The following is a 9643-nucleotide window of genomic DNA, read 5'->3' as shown; positions in this document are numbered from 1 at the left end:
CCAAGTCCTGTTGGAAAATCAAATCTGCATCTCAATAAAGTTGGTCAGCAGCAGGAAGCATGAAGTACTCTAAAACTTCCTGGTATACAGCGGTGTTGACCTTGGACCTCAGAAAACACAGTGGACCAACACCAGCAGATGACATGGCACCCCAAACCATCACTGACTGTGGAAACTTTACACTTGACCTCAAGCAACATGGATTGTGTGTCTCTGCTCTCTTCCTCCGGACTCTGGGATGCAACATTTACTTTCATCAGCGCACATAACTTTGAACCACTCAGAAGCAGTCCAGTCCTTTTTGAAGAGAGACGCTTCTGACGCTGTCTGCTGTTCAAGAGTGGCTTGACAAGGAATGCGACAGCTGAAACCCATGTCCTGCATAAGTCTGTGTGTAGTGTTTCTTGAAGCACTGACTCCAGCTGCAGTCCGCTCTTTGTGAATCTCCCCCACATTTTTGAATGGGTTTTGTTCAGTGGTGGACAGTAACGGAGTAGCTTTACTTCGTTACTGTACTTAAGTACATTTTTCAAGTATCTGTACTTTACTGGAGTAGTTTTATTTTGAGTAACTTTTACTTTTACTTCACTACATTCCAAAGCATAAAATCGTACTTTTAACTTCACTACATTTCATAAAACATTTTGTTACTCCTTATATCACGTGCTCCAACACGCAGAAGCGGTGTCTGATTCATCATGAACGAACTGATTCTTTTCAAAATAAACTTTTAAATCGGATCGCGAATCACACCAATTACGAATTAGAATGATCCGACTGCAGCCTACTGTCTATGGATTGCAGCTGTTCTGGACTCGACCACTCACTGATTCAAATGAACCGTTTAGTACGAGTCACCAGAAGTAGGAACCGTGAGATCATGTGAGCGCGCGTGCGTCTGATGTTGCTAAAAGTAAGTTATTAAATGTCGAAATTTTGGATTAATTATTGTAACTGAAAATCACATTTAGGTCAAAAATGTCAGTTGTTTGGGAACTAAATCCGTTGTAAAGAGTGATCTATTTAAGTCCACTGAAATGCTCGAGTGCAGAAAATGCAGGCACATCAATTTTAGGTATTAAAAAAATAAAAAATAAAGTAAAATAAAACTCTTAAAATAACACAGATTAAATACATTAACTCATACACGTTCAAATCCCCCGCTGCCATAATGTTAACAGTTATTAAAATGTCCTATGTGACGTCTGTTTTTATATTGTTTATCAACAGTAACGTTGTACATATGTATATTGTTTGGATTAACTAGACGAGTAGACAGACATGAATGTTTATTCATAACCGTACTGAAATTAAGTAAATATTGTTAGCTGATGCTAACTGTCTAGCTAACAAGCTTGTTGGTGCTAAATTGATGTAATTTTTATAAATAATGTCCAAATATTTTTATTCAACCACCTATATATATATATATATATATATGTGTGTATATATATGTATGTATGTATAAATAGATAGATAGATAGATATAATTCTGGGTAGAAAAGAAAGGATGTGATGTTCAGAACATGTTAAAAGTAATTATCAAAGTGGGAAGAGATGCACCCCGTTTGGCCAGTGGTATTTTTAAACCACAGACAAGGTTTGAGAAGGTAAAAATCATTATGAAAATATAATTATATTTTTCCTTTAAATGTTCTTCCTAACTTCAGGCCTTATTATCATGTCATATATACAGTACAGACCAAAAGTTTGGACACACCGTCTCATTCAAAGAGTTTTCTTTATTTTCATGACTATGAAAATTGTAGATCGACACTGAAGGTATCAAGGGCTATGAATTAAAACATGTGGAATTATATATAGAATTATATACATAGTGGTTATTTTGGAAAAAATCCCAGGTAGGGATTTTTGAGCAGTAGGATTATAAAACAATTTGCTAATATAAAATTAAATTAAGTAGCCTATATACAATTGCAAACATCTTTCTTTCAGTACTTTTTTACTTAAGTACATAAAAAAGCGAGTACTTTTGTACTTTCACTTGAATAAAATTGAAAAAGGAGTACTTTTACTCTTACTGGAGTAACATTTTATTATATGTATCTGTACTTTTACTCAAGTACTTGATTTGTGTACTTCGTCCACCACTGGTTTTGTTTCACAATCCTCTCCAGCATGCGGTTATCCCTATTGCTTGTACACTTTTTTTTCTACCACATATTTTCCTTCCCTTCGTCTCTCTATTAATGTGCTTGGACACAGAGCTCTGTGAACAGCCAGCCTCTTTTGCAATGACCTTTTGTGTCTTGCCCTCATTGTGCAAGATGTCAATGGTCGACTTTTGGACACCTGTCAAGTCAGCAATCTACCCCATGATTGTGTAGCCTACAGAACTAGACTGAGAGACCATTTAAAGGCTTTGCAGGTGTTTTGAGTTAATTAGTTGATTAGAGTGTGGCCCCAGGTGTCTTCAATATTGAACCTTTTCACAATATTCACATTTTCTGTTATATTATAATATTGTAATATTTCTGAGATATTGAATTTGGGATTTTCCTTAGTTGTCAGTTATAAAAATCAAAATTAAAGGAAATAAACATTAACCGTGAAATAAACATGAAATATATCAGTCTGTGTTTAATGAATGAATATAATATAATATAATATACAAGTTTCATTATTTGAATGGAATTAGTGAAATAAATCAACTTTTTGATGATATTCTAATTATATGACCAGTACCTGTATACTGAATTTAGTCACAGTTATCACAGTTTGATGATAAATAATATATGTACACGCTACAAAATGGCACAGGCTGCCATTTACAAACTTATTCTCATGCAATCAATGTCTTGCATTTGAAACAGTTCATATAAGGAATAAGTGACCATACAAAAAGACCAAGCTTTTATTTTGGTGGGTTCTAGACATTTGTAGAGGTGGGTAGACAGAGTTTCTGTGTTTTTTAATAAACTATTTAGTCTAGATGGAAATAGGGGTCCACGCGCACCCCCGGCTTTTTTATGCCACCTGATTTTTTTAAATCCTTAGTGTCTATTTTCATAATCTGCCAGGTGCCAAGCTGAAATAATGTCCCAAAGGGTTCTTTTTTAACCCTTTGCTGCACCCGACCGGAACCCGAAAAATCTAAAAGTGAAATAGAAAGTGGCATAACATTAGAAGTAAATAACATACAGAGACAAATGAACACATTTCCCATACAATTCTGAACCAGGAATTTAATGGAATGGTTATTTTTGACATTTGACAACATATTGACCTTATTTCTGGACAAAAATAGCAAAAAATGGCCAAAGATTTGTAGAGGTTCAACTATTTTTTTGTTTTCTCAAGCGCATAAGGTGATTTTTTTTCCACAACATATTATTTCTTTATCATTCAAGTGTCTATTATAAGATTAAATTGGGTACCAAGCTGAAATAATGTCCCAAAGGGTTCTTTTTTAACCCTTTGCTGCACCCGACTGGAACCCGAAAAATCTAAAAGTGAAATAGAAAGTGGCATAACATTAGAAGTAAACAACATACAGAGACAAATGAACACATTTTCCCATACAATTCTGACCCCAGGAATTTAATGGAATGGTTATTTTTGACATTTGACAACATATTGACCTTATTTCTGGACAAAAATAGCAAAAAATGGCCAAAGATGTGTAGAGGATCAACTATTTTTTCGTTTTCTCAAGTGCATAGGGTGATTTTTTTTCCCAAAACATTATTTCTTTATCATTCAAGTGTCTATTATAAGATTAAATTGGTTACCAAGCTGAAATAATGTCCAAAATGCTTAATTTTTAACCCTTTGCACCAAACCCGAAAAATCTAAATATAACTTTTGAGGTAAACAACTCACAGAGACAAATGGCCACATTTTTCAATACAATTCTTGAAGTTGGTCAGCTGTTCCAAGTTTGTATGCACATCCAACTGCTTCATCTACAGTAATGCTGAGCTGTATATGAGGTTCAACTTAATACACTCATGTTGTTGCACCTTGGAGAATGTGAGTTCATGAGAGATGTCTTTGTCTCCCTGTAACTGTCTTGCCAATTTCTCACTGTGGTATTCAGGATTAGGAAAACCTTGATTTTCCAATGTTTTCATGTACAAGTTGCACATGCATCTTAGCTGGACAACCTCTTTGCATTCAATCACATTCCTAAGAATTTCCTTTATAACACAATATGACTTGTTATGTGCTGATATCTTCTGGGGCTGCAGGCTGTCAGTGTTGTCTGCTGCCTTTTCTACTCTCTCCCTTCCACGCTCATAGGTTTGGTACTCTGTGTTGAAGTTGTTTCTGGATGATAGATAATACTTAGCTTCCATTGCAAAAAGGTCCTTGCCCTGCACCTTGCGATAAAGAGCCTCTTTCTTTAAATCCTGTGCCTTGGTTCAATAACTTTCCAGCCTGGTTCCTTGTGTTTCCAACTTTGAAACTTTGTAAGCTCTTCAGTCTTGCCCTTGAACTTGAATTTTGCTTTGTCAAAGAAAATGCACTGATTGGGAAACAAGAAGGAACACCTTCTTGGAGCTCCTTCAGATTGAACTGACCGTGATTTGACATGGCGCAGAGAGTCCCTTTTCAATGATAATGATTCACCAGATGTAGAAGCCTTTGACACTTGTAAACGATTCATTTTCCCTGTAAAGCTTTTATAGCAATATTGGTGATAGCCAATTGTATCCAAAGACAAGTCCTCTAATTTCAATGGAATCTGTTCACAAATATCCCTCATGTGGTCTGGTGAACTGACGTCTTCACAAAGTCTCATATCTCATATCCCCCACCCAACTAAGCTACCAACACTGTTAGTCAAGAATACAGATTCGATTTCCGAAAGCCTGTGATTATAGTAAAAACTGTTCAAAAATCACTTTAAGTTATGACTACAAAGGTATATCTTAATTATAGTTTCAAATACTTACTGAAATTTTTCCAAAAGAGAGCGCAGTTGGAGATGGCGATCTGCAGGTATGAACCGATGACCACCAACTGCCAACTGCAAAGCCCCAAAATTTAAAAACTTGCAGTTTATGCTCAGTCAACTTTTTGGATCATTTTGGATTTTTTCTGTCGTTTTTTATTTATTTATTTATTTTATTTTATTTATTTAAGCTAATTTGCTTTGTTTTGTTAACTTCAAAAGTAAAACTATTTTAAATATCTTTAGGTTGGGGTTAGGTGAAGTAAAAGGTTCAAATAAACCCTATTTCAGACTGTTAAGTATAATAAAAACACTGTCAAATGAACTTTTTTTTGCTCTTTTTGACCACAGATGGTCAAGATGTTATAAAACATGACAAATAACAATTTTTGGGGTCAGAATTGTATTGAAAAATGTGGCCATTTGTCTCTGTGAGTTGTTTACATCAAAAGTTATGCCACTTTAAATCATATTTAGATTTTTCGGGTTTGGTGCAAAGGGTTAAAAATCAAGCATTTTGGACAGTATTTCAGCTTGGTACCCAATTTAATCTTAAAATAGACACTTGAATGATAAAGAAATAATATGTTTTGGAAAAAAAATCACCCTATGCACTTGAGAAAACGAAAAAAAAGTTGATCCTCTACACATCTTTGGCCATTTTTTGCTAGTTTTGTCCAGAAATAAGGTCAATATGTTGTCAAATGTCAAAAATAACCATTCTATTAAATTTCAAGGGTCAGAATTGTATGGGAAAATGTGTTCATTTGTCTCTGTATGTTGTTTACTTCTAATGTTATGCCACTTTCTATTTTACTTTTAGATTTTTCGGATACCGGTCGGGTGCAGCAAAGGGTTAAAAAAAGAACCCTTTGGGACATTATTTCAGCTTGGTACCCAATTTAATCTTATAATAGACACTTGAATGATAAAGAAATAATATGTTGTGGAAAAAAAATCACCCTATGCGCTTGAGAAAACGAAAAAATAGTTGATCCTCTACACATCTTTGGCCATTTTATTGCAATTTTTGTCAAGAAATAAGGTCAATATGTTGTCAAATGTCAAAAATAACCATTCCATTAAATTCCTGGGGTCAGAATTGTATGGGAAAATGTGTTCATTTGTCTCTGTATGTTGTTTACTTCTAATGTTATGCCACTTTCTATATCACTTTTAGATTTTTCGGGTTCCGGTCGGGTGCAGCAAAGGGTTAAAAAAGAACCCTTTGGGACATTATTTCAGCTTGGCATCTGGCAGATTATGAAAATAGACACTTTAAGGATTTTAAAAAAATCAGGTGGCATAAAAAAGCCGGGGGTGCGAGTGGACCCCTATTTCCATCTAGACTAATTATTATTATTATTATTATTAGCTATTAGGCCTACTTGAAGTATAGCATACTCTACTGTGCAATAGTATTATATTTATGTTTAAATTTCAAGTTATACCAAATTTTTATTTTGACAGGTTGTTGTAAAGACATTGCAGTTTCTGTCTGTGTATACAAAACGGATGAATGACGATATTTTTATCAAATGAAATGGTGAAATCCTCGCTAGCGTGCACATGTTACATGCTACCAGGCATGCAGATGGCACTAGGGACATGACCCCCCCAGATTCATAGTAACCAGACCCGTCCCCCTCACTTTCCCAATGAAAGGTTCTATTGGTAAACAGAGGATTCATATGAGTTTCCGCGATGTACATTAGTCTAAGTAGAAGCGACCCGGCCCGCCGCTCCTTTAAACGTGTACTAACTAAACAATTTTTGAAACACACGCTTTGTCTGACCGAGTCCCAAAACACACTTGTAGCCAATCAGTGGTAAGGGGGCGTGTCTTGTCCTGATAGCGAGAAGAGAGTGCTCAATTTGAGTGCACAGGACGCATATTACATTACATTTAGTCATTTAGCTTACGATTTTATTGAGATGGCGCATAAAAAAGAGGGTTTACAATCAAGCAAGAGGTAGGACCTGCGTAAATATCCAAGCAGCTTTCCATCAGTGGAGAGAAACTCAAGGATTGAGAAGGGCTCGGACGCCAAGGTTTATTTGTTTCTTTTTGATAGGTGAGTAACGATTTTGCTTTGTTTCACACAACTTATCCATGTTGGCTTTTGTTTGAATATTCTTGTGTGTCATCTTCGCTTGTTTCCGTGATCATTGTTGCCATGGTTGCGTATGTACGTGTGGGGTGAAGATTTCAAAATGGGGGGGATGCACGGTGGCCGAGAGAGCTCAACTTCACAAAACACATTCAAATAGAAAAAAGCACCAGCAAATTAAGAAAACCTCTTCATCAGTTTGACAGCACACATGCTGCAAATACTCAACACAATGAAATACAAAAACAAGCTACAAATGCTCACAACACAAAACAAATACAGAAACGCTATGCAAATACTCAACACAAACAAAATTACCCAACAAAAAGAAAATTTAAACTTTTTTTTTTTTCAATATTGATTACCATTTGTATGACAATATTTGTACAAATACCATGGTTAAACTATGGTTATGGTAGTAAATCCATGGTTAATTTGTTAATGATTACAGTAACCATTTTTTGTTTGCTTTTTTATATAATAAATGTATTTATTAATTCACTCATTTCAATAGTAAAACCACAGGCTATGGTTAGTTTTTGTAAGGTGTAAAAGTAAGTTAACCAGCTTGCATAACCTTTCACAGGTACAGTAATTGTGTATTTAGTACGCTTATTTCGGCAAATAATATCCATAAAAAAAGCTAAGGAATCGTATGACCAGGATTGTTAAAATAAACAAAATATATTTTTTCAGAGCAAAGATTTATAAATTATGTCCCAGCCACATTTGTCACTTTACGGTTCCTTTAAATATTTACGATGTGGTCTGTGTTTTTGCAGCACATTTATTTATTTGTTTGTATTGTGAGTATTTGCAGCATGTGTTGTCAAACTGATGAAGGTGTTTTCATGATTTACAGGTATTTTTGTCATTTGCAGCATGTTTATCTCTCTCGGCCACCGTAGCAGGTCCTGTTGGGGTATGGGTGTGTTTGTTTTGGTGCTAAAGAATCGGGTCAGGGCAGATGCAGGCTGAAGCACAATAATAGTCTAACTATAACTTTGCCCAAATTCTCACTACACACTGTTCTGTTGTCAATAAACACTAGGGGTGTAACGATTACAAACCCTGTCGATTCATATGCATCGATCTTGAAATATGATTTTTGAATCGTGAATCGCCGATCTTGGACAGTAATCGATTCAAAATGCTAATGAATGCGAATTAATTTTTATAGCGATTCAATGCTTTCAAAATGTATACACATTAAATTACTACACGCACGAATTAATGGAGACCTTGACCAGTGTTCGTGCCTCTTATCTGTCCACTGTTTACCGCCTGAGACTGTCACAGGATTGCGCTCGCGCTCCGTTCATCTCTGAATCCCCATAGATTCTCTGTGAGGTTCATGTCAGGTGAGCTGGCTGGCCAATCAAGCACAGTAATATCATGGTCAGCCAACCACTTGGAAGTGTTTTTTTTTTCACTGTGGGCGGGTGCTAGCGTCCTTCTAGAAGAGGAAATCAGTATCTTCATATGGCTTGTCAGCAGATGGAAGTGCTGCCAAAATCTCCTGGTAGATGGCTGAATTGACTCTGGACTTGATAAAACACACTGGAGCTACACCAGCAGACGTCACACACCCAAATCATCTCTGGCTTCAGAAACTTCACACTGGAGTTTGGATTCTGTGCCTCTCAAGTCTTCCTCCAGACTCCAGACCTTGATTTCCAAATGAAATGCTAAATTTACTTTCATCTGAAAAGAGGACTGTGGACCACTGAGCAACGACCCAGTTCTTTTTCTCCTTACCCCAGGTGAGATGCTTCAGACATTATTCTCTGGTTCAGGAGTGGCTTGGTTCTATGAATGTGAAAGCTGTAGCTCTTTTCCTGAAGACGTCTGAGTGTGGTGACTCTTGATGCGCTGACTCCAGTTTCAGTCTACTCCTTGTGACACTCCCAGGTTCTTTAGTCAGCTTTTCATGATAAGCTTCCCAAGGCTGTGGTCATGCCTGTTGCTTATGCACCTTTTCCTACCACACCTTTTACTTCCAGTCAACTTTCTATTAATATATATTGATACAGCACTCTGTGAACAGCCAGCCCTTTCAGCAATGACCTTCTGAGGCTGACCCTCCTTGTGGAGGGTGTTGATGAACTTCCTCTGGACAACTGTCAAGTCAGTAGTCTTTCCCATAATTGTGGTTGCATGTTCTAAACTAGTCCAGGAGGTACCCTGTATTTCTACTCAAAATTTACCAAACTAATCAACCTCAAAATAGAATATTACAATTTTTGAGATACTTTTTTGAGAATTAAAACAAAAAAACATTTTTTTTTTTTTTTTAAATATTTGAGATTGTGTGCAATTAATCTAAATTATAAGAAAGTTTGCTTTTCTGAATTGTTACAAAAAATAAAGACCTCGTCTATGACTGAGCTGGTGATTTTTCTGGACTGAAAAAATTTGACTGCTGGACAGCTTGGTCCCCCCCAGTAAAACAATCCCATCTGCGCCCCTGGCTCTGTTCACAACCTGGCATTAGCACGCATCTTGGGTGACACATATGGCCATATTCTTTTATTACAAGGTTCGTAAAAAAATTCAACTTTCATCAGTTAACTCATCCAAGACTTTTGTTATCTTTGAAACACAAATGAAGATA

Source organism: Carassius gibelio, chromosome B16 (genome assembly GCF_023724105.1).
Source record: "Carassius gibelio isolate Cgi1373 ecotype wild population from Czech Republic chromosome B16, carGib1.2-hapl.c, whole genome shotgun sequence".
Lineage (NCBI taxonomy): Eukaryota > Metazoa > Chordata > Actinopteri > Cypriniformes > Cyprinidae > Carassius > Carassius gibelio.
Note: the sequence above shows the minus strand (reverse complement) of the source record.